Source organism: Podarcis pityusensis, assembly GCF_964106645.2.
Source record: "Podarcis pityusensis genome assembly, chromosome: 6".
Lineage (NCBI taxonomy): Eukaryota > Metazoa > Chordata > Lepidosauria > Squamata > Lacertidae > Podarcis > Podarcis pityusensis.
In genome coordinates, this window is record NC_138030.1 from 6,289,972 (window position 1) to 6,308,080 (window position 18,109).

The 18,109-nt window shown below is 46.5% G+C and overlaps 1 protein-coding gene across 3 annotated transcripts in view; it reads right to left on the minus strand.

Moving 5' to 3' along the window:
• Positions 1 to 18,109, minus strand: part of RGS19 (regulator of G protein signaling 19) — a 60,927-nt gene that overhangs the window by 31,411 nt on the left and 11,407 nt on the right. The window contains exon 1 of one of the 3 annotated variants that reach the window (XM_081011627.1): positions 5,187 to 5,531. The exons of 1 other annotated variant lie outside the window; for it this stretch is intronic. The gene's annotated coding sequence lies outside the window, so the exon portion shown is untranslated. Of the gene's footprint in view, positions 1 to 411; positions 808 to 5,186; positions 5,532 to 18,109 lie in introns of those variants that run through there. One more of the 3 variants, XM_081011629.1, reaches the window with a different exon arrangement.

Consider the following 18,109-nt stretch of genomic DNA (forward strand, 5'->3'; position numbering starts at 1 on the left):
CAGAAAAACCTCAGGTTAAGAACTTTGCTTCAGGAGAACAGAAATCGCGCGGCGGCGGCGTGGCGGCAGCAGGAGGTCCCATTAGCTAAAGTGGTGCTTCAGGTTAAGAACAGTTTCAGGTTAAGAACGGACATCCCAAACGAATTAAGTTCTTAACCCGAAGTACCACTGTACAAATAAGAAACAAATAATGGATTGAACAAAGTCATCCTGCTTGCAAAAAGGACTTCTGCTTGTGCAGCAAAACTTCCCCTCCTGCTCTGCCCCCCCCCCGAATCTGGGGGCAACATGGGAAGGAGAGGGGACGTTGACTTGCACAAATGTTAAGTCCTGGAGCAAATGGGAGGGCTTTGTTCGATACAACCCCAATATCTACATTCATGCACATACACCAAGAATATTGTAACTCACGCTAAACTCCGAGAGCCAGGCTGCAAGACACAGTGCTTGAGCGTGCAAGGAATTTGGATCCGCTTGTGTTGAACACAGAGGAGTCCTGGCCACATGCTGCCCCTACCAGCATAGAAGGAAGGCTGGAAAGGCTTCAGGGCTGCCTTGCCCCTTGACTTCCCCAGTGCTCACAGGAGGAGGAAGCTGCGCCGGACTTGCACTCAGCAAGCACAGCAGCTCTTTGCTGGAGGAGGGAGCTGTCTGTTGGCGAGGGCTTCTCCCCGCTGATCTCTTTTGGTGGCTAATCTTCCTTCCCAGCTGCTGGGATATCTTACGCCTAATAAACATGCACTGACAGATGCTTTCAGTGGAAATCCCAAAGGAAGGAGGCTCCGCATGAACATGGAAATAGACGAAGCTGGTGCTTTATCCCAGGTCAATTAGCCCATCTTGCCTCCCCAATACGGTTTATTCCAGCCTTCCCCAACCTTGTGCCCTCCAGATATTTTGGATTACAGCTCCCAGCCAGCACACCTGGTGTTTGTAGTCTAAAACACTTGGTTAGTTTGGATCTGTAGTGCAAAACACTAGAGGTTGAGGAAGGATGGTTTATTCTGACTGGCAGCAGCCTACGAATATCTCGGGGGAAGGTTTCGCCCAGTCCTGCTGACCAAGTGATAATCCCAGAAGTGATTTATTAGTGGCCACAAACAAACAAAAGTACGAGAGAGACCCTTTGATGTGATTAATCACACCATCTCTGAAACTTACAGCATTGCTCAACCAGTATTTGGGGCTGCAATTCAAGGCACTGTGGTTTTAAGCAACTTCTAATGCCGAAAAGACAAGCTGCTTTTGAAGCTCAGCAGTAAGGGCTTGTCTCTTCGGGATCAACTTAAGCAAACAAATGGGGGGAAATACCCAGCTAGCAAGTTATTTCCGTTATCAGACGGGTCCCTTTAGTTCAAACCCATTGGCCGCATTCTTAAAAAGGTCACACGCCTTGGCTATTCTTTTTGGGTTTTCGGAGCACAGAGAATCTCCAGATTTTAGAGTGGAGAAAGTGTGAGACAGCAATAGTTGGGAGGAGAAGGGCCCTTGCTGAGATTCCTGCATTGCAGGGGTTTGGACAAAGTGATCCTTGAGGTCCCTTCCAATTCTACAATTCTATGATTACGATTACAAAAAATAGTTGGTCCCGAATTCTGTTCCCGAGGAGGCTTCTGAAGGCCACCATCCACTTTCAATGGGCTGAATGTGGCTTTGCAGATTGCAAGCTCTGCAGACCTGGCCTAGGGAGGGCACACGAAAATCTGCAGAGGATCTGCCCAGCAGTAGAGCAAAGGAGGAAGTTCATTTTGGGTAGCTAAAATACTGGGGCAGTTTATCTCAAAACGCCCTTTTAAAAAGAGGAAGGAGAGAGAGTGTGTTAATTTCGAAGAGGAACAATCTGAAAATGCGGAAATTTCCCAAGACAACAAAATAAGGACCCGTCTCTTTGCTTTGAAAAGGGGGCGGCTCCTCCTTTTTGTTCTGGGGAACCTGGACTCATATGCAACAGATTTAACAGCACAGTTCAAGAGTCATTGCCGCCTGGTTTCGGCAGTGTGACGTTCAAAGGGGTCACCAGGAGCCAGCCCTACGCCACAGAAATTAAGTTTAAAAAACTGGAATTCCAATGGGAACAGAGACTATAGTACATTCCACTGGAACGGCCAAAAGCCATGCAAAAAAAAGTTTACAATTTATTTCCACAAGCTTTCCCTGGCGTGTGACCTAGTGATAGGTTATTGTGTCTTTTAATTATTATTATTTTTTAAAAGAGAATTTGACATTGTTCGCTGCTTCGGCATTTTACTATTAAGCAGTATATGAATTTGCAAAGAAAAAAATATATATATACAAAAACGCCCACATTGCTCAGTCGGTAGAGCATGAGATTCTTAATCACAGGGTCGTGGGTTTGAGCCCCACAATGGGCAAAAAGATTCCCAGGAAAGTTGCCTCACATCCAGAGACGACCCAAGGAATTTGGCGACGACATATCCAAACGGCATTCACCTCTCCTACCACAAACCTGTGGTAAAAATACATGTTGGTTAACTAATTGTCAATTTTTGCCATTCTTTCCTGGCCCCACAAGAAACTGCCAGCTGAGGTAGGCTGCCTCTTCCGGCCTAACGTTAGGACCAGGCCTAGTTCTCATCTAATTTCCTGGGCATCTTTGCCCACTATGTACTTGGGATATTTTCACCGCCTGGAAACCAGAGGCTTAATTGTCACACAGATAACCACGGGGTTTGAATCCAGCCCAAAGGCCACATTCACACCATATATTCAAAGCACGATGATGCCAAATTAAACTGTCATGGCTTCCCCCAGAGAATCCTGGGAAATGTCGTCTGTTCAGGGTGCTGAGTGGCGCCAGGAAGGCCGCCATTTTCTGCATTCCCTTCTGAAGTGGACTAAAAAACGACTCTGGGAACTGTAGTCCTGTGAAGGGGAATAGGGGGTTTCCCTGAACAAACTATATTTCCCAGGATTTTGGAGGGGGGGAGTGTTTAAAGCAGTGATCCCCAAACTTGGCCCTCCAGCTGTTTTGGGACTACAACTCCCATTATCCCTGACCACTGGTCCTGCTAGCTAGGAATGATGGGAGTTGTAGTCCCAAAACAGCTGGAGGGCCAAGTTTGGCCATCACTGGCTTATAGTATATGGCACAAAGTTGCGAATGACTTCTGGCCGTGCTGTGGAAACTCCCCTCGCTCTCCTCACACACCCATCTGCTGTGGGGATCCCCCCCAAACAAGTTTTTGGGGAGCAATAATAATTTTATTATTTAATATGCCACCCCCATCTGACAGGGTTGCCCCAGCCGCTCTGGGTGGCTCCCCAAAAAATATTAAAACACACAATAAGACATCAACCATTTAAAACTTCCCACTTGGAGTAGATTTGGGAGCGGGGGGCGGCGGCACATGGTGGGATTTTAGGGAAAATTTTGATATGTGAGTAGGAATCATTCTGCTAGGCGACTCCTGTCAGATCCTGTAACCACCTCAGGTCTTCTTAAAATAAAAATAAAATAAAAGCAGGCAACGAAAAGGAAGCCCCTACATCACAACACAAAACGATGACTAATCCAAGCGGAAAGGAAATTCGCTTACTGCCTTTAATATACTATTAAGCTAGAGGGACAATTAGAATAAAATAGCTTCAGGAAACTCACAAACTATTATTATTTTTTAATTTGTATACCGCCCTATACCTGCGAGTCTCAGGGCAGTTACAACATAAAATCATAATACAGAAACACAAAATACAGAGTAATAATAATAAAACAAACAGACTACTCGGACGCTGAAGTTATGTAGCCGAATCCTGGTCAGAAAATAAAATAAAATACAATTGTAAGCTGACAGTATGATGTGTTCTGCCACTACCCCATCTTGAAAGAGAGTTAACGTGAACAGAGAAATGAAAATAATCTGGAGCAGAAATCCTAAAATGTGAAACGTCATATGAATATTTAAATAAAACAGATAAAAGCAGCAGCGGATTAATATGTTCCGGGAGAAGTTTATGGGCTTAGAAAGCAGAAATGGGCAGGGGGGAGAGTTGCCAGTTACTGGAAAGAGGGCAATGTGGGGTTCGGACAAAAGTTCCTGGGGAGGAGAACGTGGCATAACTGGGTTTCTCCCAGTTCACCCACAACGGCTGCTGGCAGAGGTGCGAAACCTCTCAGGGTGACCTCAGTGCCGACACGGAGGAAGGAGATGGCAAACTGGGTGGTTGCCATTGCACCCAAGGAACGCATTGTGGTGAAATGACACCCAAATGCCTCGAGCGCCATCTTTGGCCACAGCCCCCCTGCAAAAAGAGCAAGGTTTGCAGTAACACCACGCACAGGAACCGCTTCGTGCAAACAGCTTCCCACGCAGAAGAGGCACCCACACAATTTTGTTTTCCGAGGAGCGACGGTGGCACGAGCGCGGCGCTTCAAAGAGGGCTTATTTCTATGCGCCGACCGAGATGCGGCGCATAAGCTTGAACCAAAGCATCAATATGATAATCCACTTAAACATCTATGCATTTATGATCCCCGAAAGAGGAGGTTGGCAGCCGGCAGGGAGGAGAGAAACGGAGGTGGCAGAAGCAGCTAAAAAGAAGTCTGGTAAAGTGAGCAGAACAAAGGCATGGGAGGAAAAAGAGGTGGGGGGAATATGAAGAGGAAAATGGAAGAGAACAAGCAGAAAGCATTGAGACTAGGACGGGTCACACCAGCGTAAAATAGGATATGAAATATTTTTTCCAGCTCTGAGCACAAATATTCCCGAAACGCCAAGCTTCTGAGTAAGCAGAAATTCCCCTAGTTATGAAGACACCGGAATACAAATGTGCATTAAGGGAAATCATTCGGGAATGAACTACAGCATAGCACTGAAGTATTTCGAATATGGTTTTGACAGGAAGGCCCTTAAATGAGGCAGACAGGTAGACATTTATCTGCCCACAGTTTGTAAGAACTGCCTCCCTGCAAGGAAGCTTTTGCAAATGGGGGGGGGGGGCTGGTTCTTTCCCCCCTCCGACAACTGACACATGAAGTTGTGGGCAGGTGGTTAAAAACCAAAAAAGCCCAGACACTGTGGACAAGTGGATTCTGTTTGCCAAAGCTGCTGGGGCTGGGCAGTTGCAGAGACACCACCCCATTGCGAAAGGCTATCTTGCCCAAAGCCAGAAGAAGACAACCGTGAGAGCATGGGGAAAAGGTTCCAGGTTAGTACAGGTTCCCTTACCTGTTCCGTGGCTGGCAGGATTCCATCTAGCCATCCTGAGGTCTCTCCAAGCAGACTGATGTCTACTTGCAGGGAACGGCACAACACATTTTGCAAAAAAGGAAGGGGGGGGGAAAGGCAGATAGACAGACTCGAGGGGTGATAGAACAAAAAGGAAAAAAAAGGAGGAGAGGGGAAGTGAATGTCTTGTTACTTCACAGGAAAGGGAGTGGCAAAGGAAATGGCATAATCTAAATGCAACGCTAAAGCCCCTTTTTTGGGAAAGCCCCGGCCATCTCTTGTGAAGGCTTCCTAGAGACAGGAAAAGCTGGTGGCCGCGCAGAGAATGAAGAGAGGAAGTGGTTGAGAAAACGAGAAAGGGTGTGGAGGGGGCACAGAACGGCGGGGTATGGAACAAGAGAGAGAGAGAGAGAGCGTTCCGTGTTACGTTCTCTTGCTGCGCCGCAAAACTCTTCAGCAAAAATATGGCAAAAAATAAGCATTTTATTTATTTTTTTGCAAATATGGAGGTGCATCCATCTAATCACCATCTGGTTTTAAAATACTGCAAAAAATAAGCTTTTTTTTTTTTGCAATTATGGAGGTGCTTTAACCTAATCGCCAAAGCTGGTTAAAAAATTACGTTGCAAAAGATCTGGATCTGCTGGCCTAAGCAATGTGGCTGAGCTCTTGGAATCCCAGGTGGCAGCTTATGGCATTTTATCAGCGTTGGCTGCCATGCCTGCTTTGAGTGCCACAGGAAGACAGAGACCAGGCTGTTCTCATTCAGACCATGCAACTTCCAGATCAGCCGACAGAGAGGCATTCTATGCGGAGCCTGCCTTTGGGGCGAAATGTCTGGAACTTGTAGCTGGTGCAGAATGAGACAAATGGCTTGCCAAGTGATGTGAACACAGGAAAACAGGGAGCTGCTTATAGAGTCAGACCACTGGCCCAGATGGCTCAGCATTGCTGACCCAGGCTAGTAGCATCTCTCCAGTTTTTCAAGGAGGGGACATTTCCAGTCCTACCTGGGAATGATCCAGACACCTTCTGCATGCAAAACATCCCTTGCCTATGTCCAGACCCGTCCAACTCCCAAGAGACTGTGATCTACTCCCAATATGAAAAAACTGACAATGATCTACCAAAGGTGGCAACTAAACGAGGCGAGATTTGCCAAGGGTTGTTTAGCTTTTTTGGGGGGGGGGGGGCAAAGCTGTTTCTCAGTGATCACTTCCTATCGTCCCGCGATCTACCTGAAGCACCCCGGTGATCTACAAGTAGATCGCGATCTACAGGTTGGACATCCCTGCACTGTGTCTGATCTCTAAATCCTAAAACAACTTGGGTCCTAATTATCTGTAGTCCCATTATGAACCTGCCCTCCCTTCCAGCTCTTGGGGAGGTTCACCTACAGCGGCGGTGTCCAAACTTTCTTCAAAGAGGGCCAGATTTGATGGAAGTGAAGGGCCGTGGGGGCCAACCAAAGGGCCAACCACAGTTGTTGACCTCTGACCTTTTCTTAGGATTGAAGTTGAGCTTTTTTTTAGGATTTTACCCCAAAATTGTTGAGTTTCTTTTTAGGATTGAAGTTGCTGAGGTTTTTTTGGGATTTTACCCCAGGAAATAAACTGCCACCACAGGGGCCGGATTAAACCAACCAGCAGACCGGATTAGGCCCCCGAAACGGACTTTGGACATGCCTGACCTACAGACTCCATCCAACAAAAAGCTTGGCTTAGCCTCTGTGGGGAAAGGGGCCTTCTCCTGGGCATCTCCCAAACTCTGGAACTCTCTTCCAATGAAGGTTTGAGTAGTCTGCTTCCAGGTGTCTAGTTCCCTTTCCCCCAGAAGGCTTTCATTCACCTGCATGGCATGCCTACCTGTGGGTACCAGGCTAGTAGCTAAATGCAAGCCTGCATCATACCACTCACCATCTTGCACAAGATTTCATTTTTCAGACTGGGAATCACAAACTCCAAAGCTATGAACTAAGCACTATGTATGCCCCAGCTGTTATCTGAATGTATCTGAAACTGCTTTATGAACTCTTTTCATATATGTTAATTGCTCAAACTATTTTTTTTAAATATATGCAATGTATGTGGTTTGGATTGTATAGTATTGTATTGTATCAATTGAGATGCTTCAAAGGAAGGGATGCATAAATGAAATTAAGAATAATTTCAACGTAGCCAAATGACACAGCAAGGGTACTTAAACAAAAGCAAGTAACACCAAATAGTTTTCTATAAATGTGTTGCTGATTTTAACCTCAATCCCACACAGTTTCAGGGCAATTCTGTGAACAGGTTCTTTCAAGTAAGCCCCACTGGCCCCACTCACTTCTGCATAGGATCAAGGCTACACAGCCCCCACAACATTCCAACAAAACACAGAAAATATGGGCTGATGCTGTGCAGAATATGTTTTCCACTAGCTAAAGATACGAGCTCTTACAGTTTGGGGCCATTATGAATGGGTGTAATCCCTTGAGCTGGAGAAGGAGCAAAGAGGTTGAGAGAATTGCTTTATAAAGAGTCTTGGCTGTGATTAAATATGAAAATCAGGTGAAACCCACTAACTAATTATACATTTCCACTACAGCTCTCATTGCCAAATAAGCTATGTCCCTCCAATATACTCTTGACTAATGAATGGAGTCAAATAACTGCCATGATAAATAAAAAACACCCTTTTTTGGTCGGGTTTCAAAATGCAAGTTGCTTCAGAACCGGCTTCTCTCTGCTTTCCAAATCACAACTTCTATGTGGCTTCTTTGCTGTCTCCAAAGCCCCTTTGAAATCCAGTTTAAATCCATACCATTTCTATGCACTGCATACTGCCATCAGCAGGGGTATATATCCCAACTTGGGTTCTGCAGACAGCTCCATGCATGATATTTCTCTGGGCAGGAGCTACAACAACTCTGGACAATATGGGACTAGGATGGAAACTACACGCATATTAAAAACGCTTTAAAAATGCATTTAAAAAAAAAAGTTTTGAAAAATACATTGTATTTTGCATAGCTCACTGTTGCCATCTAGTGTCACATTTGTATATTGCACTTTACAACACATTTAAAATGGTTTTTTTTTTGCAGCTGTGTAGCTGCGTCCTTAGGGACGCGGGTGGTGCTGTGGTGTAAAACACTGAGCCTTGGGCTTGCCGATTGGAAGGTCGGCAGTTTGAATCCCCACAACGGGGTGAGCTCCCGTTGTTCGGTCCCTGCTCCTGCCAATCTAGCAGCCTGAAAGCACATCAAAGTGCAAGTAGATAAATAGGTACCGCTCCAGCGGGAAGGTAAACGGCGTTTCCGTGCGCTGCTCTGGTTTCGCCAGAAGCGGCTTAGTCATGCTGGCCACATGACCCGGAAGCTGTACGTCGGCTCCCTCAGCCAATAAAGCGAGATGAGCGCTGCAACCCCAGAGTCGTTCACGACTGGACTTAATGGTCAGGGGTCCTTTATCTTTACCTGTGTCCTAGGTTATCTCCAGGGACCCCTAACCATGTATACCCCTGCCTGGTCACTTCATTCCCTCCGGAGAGATGCTCTTAGTAGAGTTGTTTGCACTGGAGCAGGCATAGGCAAACTCTGGCCCTCCAGATGTTTGGGACTACAATTTCCATCATCCCTAGCTGACAGGACCAGTGGATGATGGGAATTGTCGTCCCAAACATCTGGAGGGCCGGAGTTTGTCTATGCCTGCTCTGGGCCTTTGGTATGGTAGCACCTGCCCTATGGAATGTGTCTCCAACAAGAAACTATTAAGCTCATCTCTTCTCCCAGGTGTTCACAGAAAGGCGATCCAGTTATGTCGATGCATCAAGCTGCTCTACAGAGGCAGAAGAGCCAGTGGCCAACTGACCGATTGACTGACTGCCCAGTTCCTCACTGACCTTCGCACAGTTGAGACCTTGAAGCAGAGCTCACTTATTCACATCCTGATCTGAGAGTCACCGCCACATGAGAGAAGCCCAGCCCCACAGGGGGGAAAGGCGGGTGTCAGAAATTGTGGAGAAAATAATTTTGAGGATCTCTTTGAAAGCACCCCTGTGGCCAAGGTGGATCTTATTGTTGTCTGCTAAGAGTGCCCAAGAGCATTCAGCTTACTTCTGAACAAATTCTGAGAAGCTCCAGATCACTTTGCCCCTTCGAAAAGCTGGTATCACAGCATCAAGAGCATCCGTTTTGCCAAACTCATTAAACTAAATAGCTTTAATTGGATTTGAAATAAATGTGCAATTAATTGTTCCTGCTTTGAATTTCACTGTGCCGTTATCTTCCTGAGTGGGCAGTGCAAACCACTATTTTGAATAAAGCTATTTATAGGGTAAGGGACGCGGGTGGCGCTGTGGGTTAAACCAGAGCCTAGAACTTGTCAATCAGAAGGTCGGCGGTTCAAATCCCCATGACAAGGTGAGCTCCCGTTGCTCGGTCCCTGCTCCTGCCAACCTAGCAGTTCAAAAGCATGTCAAAGTGCAAGTACATAAATCGGTACCGCTCCGGCGGGAAGGTAAACGGCGTTTCCGTGCGCTGCTCTGGTTCGCCAGAAGCAGCTTAATCATGCTGGCCACATGACCCGGAAGCTGGACGCCAGCTCCCTCGGCCAATAAAGCGAGATGAGCACCACAACCCCAGAGTCGGTCATGACTGGACCTAATGGTCAGGGGTTCCTTTAGCCTTTACCTATTTATAGGGTATGGGGCGCTGGGAAGGAGTTTAAGGAACCAAAGGAGCAAAAAACGATTTGGGAACCACTGCTCTAGGTTAGAAAGGTTCAGGAAAAGAAACACGGCAGTAGAATCGTGGTCCAGTTTCCTTTCGAAGCAGAGGGTAGGCCAGCCAAGCAAAGACGAAATGCATGCAGAAATCTGTTACGACGAATGTTTACTACAGGAAGCAGCAGTGACATTTGCGCAGGTAATGCGCAGATTGTTGTTGTTTAGTCGTGTCCGACTCTTCGTGACCCCATGGACCAGAGCACGCCAGGCACTCCTGTCTTCCACTGCCTCCTGCAGTTTGGTCAAACTCATGTTTGTAGCTTCGAGAACACTGTCCCACCATCTCGTCCTCTGTCGTCCCCTTCTCCTTGTGCCCCCCATCTTTCCCAACATCAGGGTCTTTTCCAGGGAGTCTTCTCTTCTTATGAGGTGGCCAAAGTATTGGAGCCTCAGCTTCAGGATCTGTCCTTCCAGTGAGCACTCAGGGCTAATTTCCTTAAGAATGGATGCGTTTGATCTTCTTGCAGTCCATGGGACTCTCAAGAGTCTCCTCCAGCACCATAATTCATAATGCGCACATTACCCTCCCCTGGAATATTAAGACAAGGGCCGCCTCGGTTGCCTTCTTAGCACACGCGGAGGAAATTCCTTTTTCAACAAGCTTTTTAAGCCGTGCTCTTTCCCCAGTTTGGAACTGTCTTTAAGGATGCAATTATGGGGGGGGGGGGGGGAGGCAGTTCAAAGCAGGGTTGCCTTTCCAGAGTGTGCTGGGTTCAGCGGGTACAGAATGCAGGTCAAGCGGTGCAGGTTACAGAGATGGCATAAGGCAAAATCCTTCCCACATCCCTGAGCCAGATCATAACTCCACATTCCCTGCATCTGGGATGGGGTGCGGCGCCTCTGCCAGTGGTTTTCAACCTTTTCGAGTCCACAGCACCCTTGACTTAAACACAATCTTTCTGCGGCTTCCCTGTGGGAGCCACTCAGACCAGGATTCCGTTACAGGACACATGTAAATGGGGATTCCCCCCATTCACCCCAACCCTGACCCTTTCTGCCCCCCCCGAATGTTCCTCAGAGAGAAGGAAAGAGAGAGGTAACGCAGGAAAATATATAGGGGCTACAAGTGATTCACTGGCCATTCCTCAAGGGATACTCAGAGTAGACCAACTGAAATTAATGGACAGGACTTGCAAGTCGCTTGGCATCATTTCTGTAATGAAAGCAACTAGTAAAAATAACAGTTCCAATAATTTCAATGGGACTTCTCTGATTAGGGCTTAGTTAGGTTAAACCCCACTGTGTCCAGGGTAGCTGTCTACCAGCTCCATTAGGTACGCAGGCTGAGACCCTATCTGCCCGCAGACTGTCTTGCCAGAGTGGTGCATGCTCTGGTTATCTCCTGCTTGGACTACTGCAATGCGCTCTATGTGGGGCTACCTTTGAAGGTGACCTGGAAACTACAACTAATCCAGAATGCGGCAGCTAGACTGGTGACCGGGAGCGGTCGCTGAGACCACGTAACACCGGTCCTGAAAGACCTACACTGGCTCCCAGTACGTTTCCGAGCACAATTCAAAGTCTTGGTGCTGACCTTTAAAGCCCTAAATGGCCTCAGTCCAGTATACCTGAAGGAGCCTCTCCACCCCCATCATCCAGCCCGGACACTGAGGTCCAGCGCCGAGGGCCTTCTGGCGGTTCCCTCACCGCGAGAAGCCAAGTTACAGGGAACCAGACAGAGGGCCTTCCCGGTAGTGGCACTCACCCTGTGGAACGCCCTCCCATCAGATGTCAAAGAGAAAAACAACTACCACACTTTAAGAAGACATCTGAAGGCAGCCCTGTTTAGGGAAGTTTTTAATGTCTTATGCATTACTGTATTTTAATATTTTGTTGGAAGCTGCCCAGAGTGGCTGGGGAAGCCCAGCCAGATGGGTGAGATATAAATAATTTATTATTATTATTATTATTAAAATCTGCATTGTTTATTGCATTTCTCCAAGGCGTACAAGATGGTATTCATGGTTCTTCTCTTCCTCCTCAAGGAATCCACACAACCACCCTGTGTTGTAGATTAGGCTGAGAGGCAGGGACTGGACTAAGGTCACCCAATGAGTGTCATAACTGAGTTGGGATTTGAACCCTGGTCTCCCAGATCCTAGCCTGACACTGTAACCCAGGCATCCCCAACCTACGGCCCTCCAGATGTTTTGGCCTACAACTCCCATGATCCCTAGCTAACAGGACCAGGTCAGGGATGATGGGAACTGTAGTCCAAGCCATCTGGAGGGCCGAAGGTTGGGGCTGCCTGCTCCAACCACTAAACCACACTGGGTCTAGGTGATACCACCGGTTTTGTCACCAATCAAGATGACACCTTTTCACTAACAGAAGCTGATTATTTTTCTACTGAATCGTAATGGGAGTGGCTCATATTTTTTTTAGCAGTGAGATTCGTTTGCATTTACAAAGACGCCATCTGTGTGTTTCCTTGTAAGCGGTAGTTCTTCCCTTCCTGTTTAGCAAACTCAGCTTTGCAAATACTGTAAGTCTGCAAGGTATGGATGAGCCTACAAAAAAAAAAAAAAAAGTCTTACTGGCTGCCTGCCCACAAATAGTCATTTGTGACTTTCAAAGCATCAGGGAGAGAAAGACGCTTTTGTAACTTTTTATGGGGTTTTTTTCCATCAATGAATGCTTAGAGGACATTGCCACTGGGCCAGCAGCTGTTTACAAGCCTGGGCAAACCTGTGATTGACAAGAAAGGTGGGCCATGTAAAATTTACAGAGAAAATGCACTGCATTTAAGCAGAAATACATATCTTTTTAAAGACTACTTATATGGCTCCTATCTCCTTCCAAACCACAATGTCCCGTCCAGCAGACACGTGAGAAACTGAAGCCACCGTAACAGAGTGATGTAGTAGCTAGAAAGTTGGGATAGGCTCTGGGAACCCGGGGGGTCAAATCCAAACTTGTCCATGAAGCTCTCTCATTCATATCTATCTATCTATCTATCTATCTATCTATCTATCTATCTATCTGTCTCTCTGTCTGTCTATCTATCTATCTATCTATCTATCTATCTATCTATCTATTAATAAATGTTCATAATGTACAAGGCAAACACATACATAAGTATATAAACCACGTGTCTGAAATAATACAGGAGAACCATCCTGAAGCCATTTTGACTCTCCCAAATTGACCTCAAATCTTTCTCTGCAAGGAGGAAGGAAATGGGAAAAGCTTTCCAATTGTCTTTGGACTGCAGGGGCTTACACCTCCCTGTAAATAGAGTCTGGCAAGTATCTGTTAAGCTGAGCACACTATCAATATGCGCAAGAGATTCAGGAACTAAGTATTGACCATCTCCAAGGAATGGCCAGGCTACCCAGAAAAGGCAATCAGATAAGGCATTATCAGGTATCCTGGCAGACAGGAAGGAAGAAACACACTCAAATTTCTGCTGGGGACCACCTCTTTCTGTGATGTATGTATGATGTTTTGGAGAGTGGTCTTGCGCTACAGGGGAGGCAATTTCAAAAGTCTATATAAGAGCTTGCACACCAACGTTCTGGGTTCCTCTCCTCCCTCCCTGCGGGGTGTCTGTGTGTGTTTGTGTGTGAGCACCCTGTTGCAACAGTTTAATAAAGATCAGGCTTGCTAGCTGCTTTGCTTCTCAATATTCTCTGGTTGGCCTCTTGTTATTTTCTCCTGCCCATAGAGAACCTACATAAGGACTCTGATATATGGGCTCTTGGATACCCCATAAGTGATAAAGCAGCAGCTTTTTCTTATAACAATCAACTCTCAGCCGAGCCTACCTGGCAGGGTTGCTGTGGAAATAAGACGGCGAGGAGAAACACGTAAGCCATCTTGGAGGAACAGCGGATAGAAATGGAATAACGTACATAAAGACGGCCTTCTCTTTCTGCTTGCAGGATTATGGAAAGGGGTTTCTAAATTTCTGGGGAGATAAGGTTAAGCCTTGGGATTGAATTCGCATTGCTTTCCCTCCCACTTCAGCCACTCTGAAGTGCAGGTCCATCTGTCTCGGACGAGTCTTGCTCTGCGTCTCAGGAAGTGCCCCGCAAGACGGCCGAATTCTCTTTGGAATTGGAAAACGCCACGCCATTCCTCACAGAGTCTTTACATGCGCTTTGCCAGGGCTGCTTCTCCATTTATCTGTGGCATTTGTATCCTTCCCCGTGGCTACCAATAGCTATGTGCTGTTGGAGGCACCATGCCTATTATAAATGCCATTGCTGGAGGTCACAGACGGGGAAATTGGGCTGTTGCCCCCAGGTCCTGCTTGAAGGCTTCCTATGAATATCTGGCTGGCTGCTTTGTATACAGTGGTACCTCTGGTTGCCAATGGGATCCATTCCAGAGGCCCGTTCACAACATGAAAGGAACCCAACCCGCAGTGGCGCACCTGCACACGTGCTGGTTGCGATTCGCCGCTTCTGCGCATGACGTTATTTTGAGCGTCTGTGCATGCACGAGTGGTGAAACCCAGAAGTAACTCCTTCCGGGTCACCGCGGGATGCAACCTGAAAAAACGTAACATGAAGCGGACGTAACAAGAGATATGACTGTACAGTCACACCTCGGGTTGAATGTGCTTTGAGTTGAGCGCGTTCGAGTTGCGCTCCGCGGCAACCCGGAAGTAACAGGGTGCGTTACTTCCAGGTTTCACCGCTCGCGCTGACGCTTAAAATGACATCACGCACATGCGCGGAAGCGGCAAAACGCAACCCGCGGACACGCGCCGTCATGGCTTACGTTGCGTTCAGGATGCGAACGGGGCTCCGGAACAGATCCCGAGGTACCACTGTACTGTTAATCTGGTGAAAGAATCTAAAAAAGCACCAGATAACTATACAGTGGTACCTCGGGTTACAGACGCTTCAGGTTACATACGCTTCAAGTTACAGACTCCGCTAACCCAGAAATAGTACCTCAGGCTAAGAACTTTGCTTCAGGACGAGAACAGGAATCGTGCTCCGGCGGCGTGGCAGCAGCAGGAGGCCCCATTAGCTAAAGAACAGTTTCAGGTTAAGAACGGACCTCCAGAACGAATCAAGTTCTTAACCCGAGGTACCACTGTACCCATTAAAACGTCTGGGATAATTCTCTTTTTTAAAAAAACCACACCCTCGCCTGGCACCTAAAACGCCAGCTTGGAGTGGGCATTCCACAAACAGGCCACCATTGCTGAAGAGATCTTCTCTCTAGCAATCAACGGCTCCTCACATCACTGACAGGGAAACTTGGGAGAAGGGTCTCCAGGGAGGATGTCCAGGTCCAAATTCAGAACATCAGAAAAGTACTGCTGGATTGAGCCATCAAGTCGCCTGCGTTGTTCTCACACAGGAGTAGGCAACCTAAGGCCCGGGGGCCGGATCCAGCCCAATCTCCTTCTAAATCTGGCCCACAGACGGTCCGGGAATCAGTGTGTTTTGACATGAGTAGAATGTGTCCTTTTATTTAAAATGCACCTCTGGGTTATCTGTGGCGCATAGGAATTTGCTCATTATTTTTTTCAAAATACAGTCATACCTCATGTTACGGCGCTTCAGGTTGTGGGCTTTTCATGTTGCGAACGGGCCTCTGGAACGGATCCCGTTCGCAACCAGAGCTACCACTGTACAGTCATACCTCACGTTATGTCCGCTTTATGTTACGTTCTTTTAAGTTACGTCCCGCGACGACCTGGAAGTACCGGAAAGGGTTACTTCTGGGTTTCGCCGCTCACACATGTGCAGAAGTGCAAAATGACCTCATGCGCGTGCGTAGAAGCGGCGAATCGCAACCCGCGCGTGCGCAGACGAGCCGCTGCGGGTTGCGCTCTTCTCATGTTGCGAACGGGCCTCCGGAACGGATCCCGTTCGCAACCAGAGGTACCACTATATAGTCCGGCCCCCCAGAAGTTCTGAGGGACAGTGGACCGGCCCACGGCTGAAAATGGTTGCTGACCCCTGTTCTCACGGCATCTGCCTGTCTTGAGAGACAACGGAGTGCGCTTCCAGGGGTGAATTCCACTGCTGCATTAATAGCACCCAAGTGACCACCCTGGGTGCAAGCCTGGGCAGGGTGCAGGGAGGTCCTGGGCTGCCCAGACCCCAGGACCCCCCCCCCTCAGCCTCACTGACGGGGTCCAAAGGAAAGCAGAGCAAGACGTTTGGCACCAGCTTGGCTGCAGGAGTCGCTGGAAGGAGGTGGACAAGACACCATCCAACTGTCTTAGGGACTCCATTCTGGATGTGTGCAGGCTTTACTCCTTAGGGTTTTTCTTCTCCTGAAGATATCCTGCAAGGCAGTGGGTGTTTAGGATCAGAGTTTCCCTTCTCTGCATCCCAGAAGACACCAAACAGATACAGGGGGGATCTGAGCAGGGTGGATAAAAATCAATGATTTTTAAATAAATAAATAAATCGGATATTTTTTGATTTAAATCGGATTTTTAAAATAAAATGCTTTTGGAGGAAAAAACTTTCTAAAGATAGTTTTCTATTTAAGCAAAGCGAGAGCACCCAGACTTGCAAAAACACTGCTGGGGTGGGGAACACACATACACAAAAAATTAGAGGGTGTCTGGAGACATTTATCATAAATCCAAGGGTGGGAAATGTCTGTGTGTATACCTGTGTTGGAAGAATAATGATAATTTCTGTTTAGGTTACATTATAGTCCAAATGCTATCCATCAGGAAATAAGGGTTTGTTTTAAGTTTTTCATGTGTGCTAAAACAGTCTTAAGTTTTGGTGTTTTTTTAAAAAAAATGTTTAACCACATCAGTTAACAAACATGGATACATATGCTACAATGTTATCGCTTTAGTTAAATAAATTGTTTAAATTGTGATTAAGGAAATGATTGTTTTTCTCCTTCCAATGAAGTACAGCAGAAAAGTTGTCCAAATATAAACAGTTAGCTTATCAAACTTCACAATAATTTCATAATTATCGGTCTATGTATTTCTAATAGTGTAACTAAATCGACAATTTTTGATATAACTGTAGAGACTACTCTGAAAATTTATTATTCCAAAAATGAAAACTTCCTCTGGTAGTGAATATAAAGATTATACCAGAAAGAATGATTCTTTCTGTATAAAAAAAAAAAAAGATTTAAAACAAGTCTTACTGACTAGTGATTTAAATCATGATTTAAATGAGTGTCACAGAACTATTCCTAGTGGTGATTCTCAGCCGTTGGTATTCAAAGGCATACCGCCTCCAACAGTGGACCTGAAAGTAGCCTTCCCCTCCATGAATTTGTCCAATCTGCCTTTAACGCCATCACTGTGGCAGGGAGTTCCACAGTCTAACAAGGCATGGCCAAAGCCCTTTCTTTTATCTGTCCTGAATCTCCCAGCATTCAGCTTCATTGGACGCCCTTGACTATTATAAGACAGGGAGAAAACGTCTTCCTTCTTCTGCTAAAAATGGTTTTCAGCTTGTTTTAACCTCTGTGCCGGGTTTTGGTCTTATTTCTGTTTGTATTATTCACAACTGCTTTTTTCAGTTTCGGTTTCTTCTTGTACTTACAGAGGTTCCTAACCTCCTACACTGCGTGGATGGTACGCACATAAATACGTCCCCTTCCCACAACACCCAAAAATCAGTTTTTTCCACGAAAGAATACAAGGGCTCCCTCGAGTGTTATATCTCTATAATCCTTCCTGGCCTTAAGATTTACATCGGCAGAGTACTGTTGCACAAAAAGCATATTTATAGAGGTTCGGACAACGCAGGGGCAGATAAGCACCTATTAATCACTACTTAAAGCTCCATCAAAGACAGCTTAAGAAGAGTCAATAGCTATTTAATCAGCATTTCCCTTAGACAAAATGGAATGTGTTTCCTAACCCCCCTTTTGAAAAGCATTCCTGAGCAGTGCAGTGGAAAGGCTTTGCTGAGAGACAGGAAAGGATGTGAGAGCCAAAGGGCATTTATCTGTTGCAAGGAGAAGGTTGCTCATGCGTTTTCTGCCAAGGTGCCCTAATGTGCCAGAAAGAAGTCTAAATTCAGCATGCAATATAAATTATGCAAAGCGCTAAAAATAATGCTCCATCGACATGCTTGGAGATTATTATTTTCTTTAAAGTTGTTCCCAATTCTACACCAGCAATGGACTTGGAGAGGCTGGGAGAATTTGATGCCAGCTCCCAAAGTTTGGCATCTAATAATTTTAATATAATCATC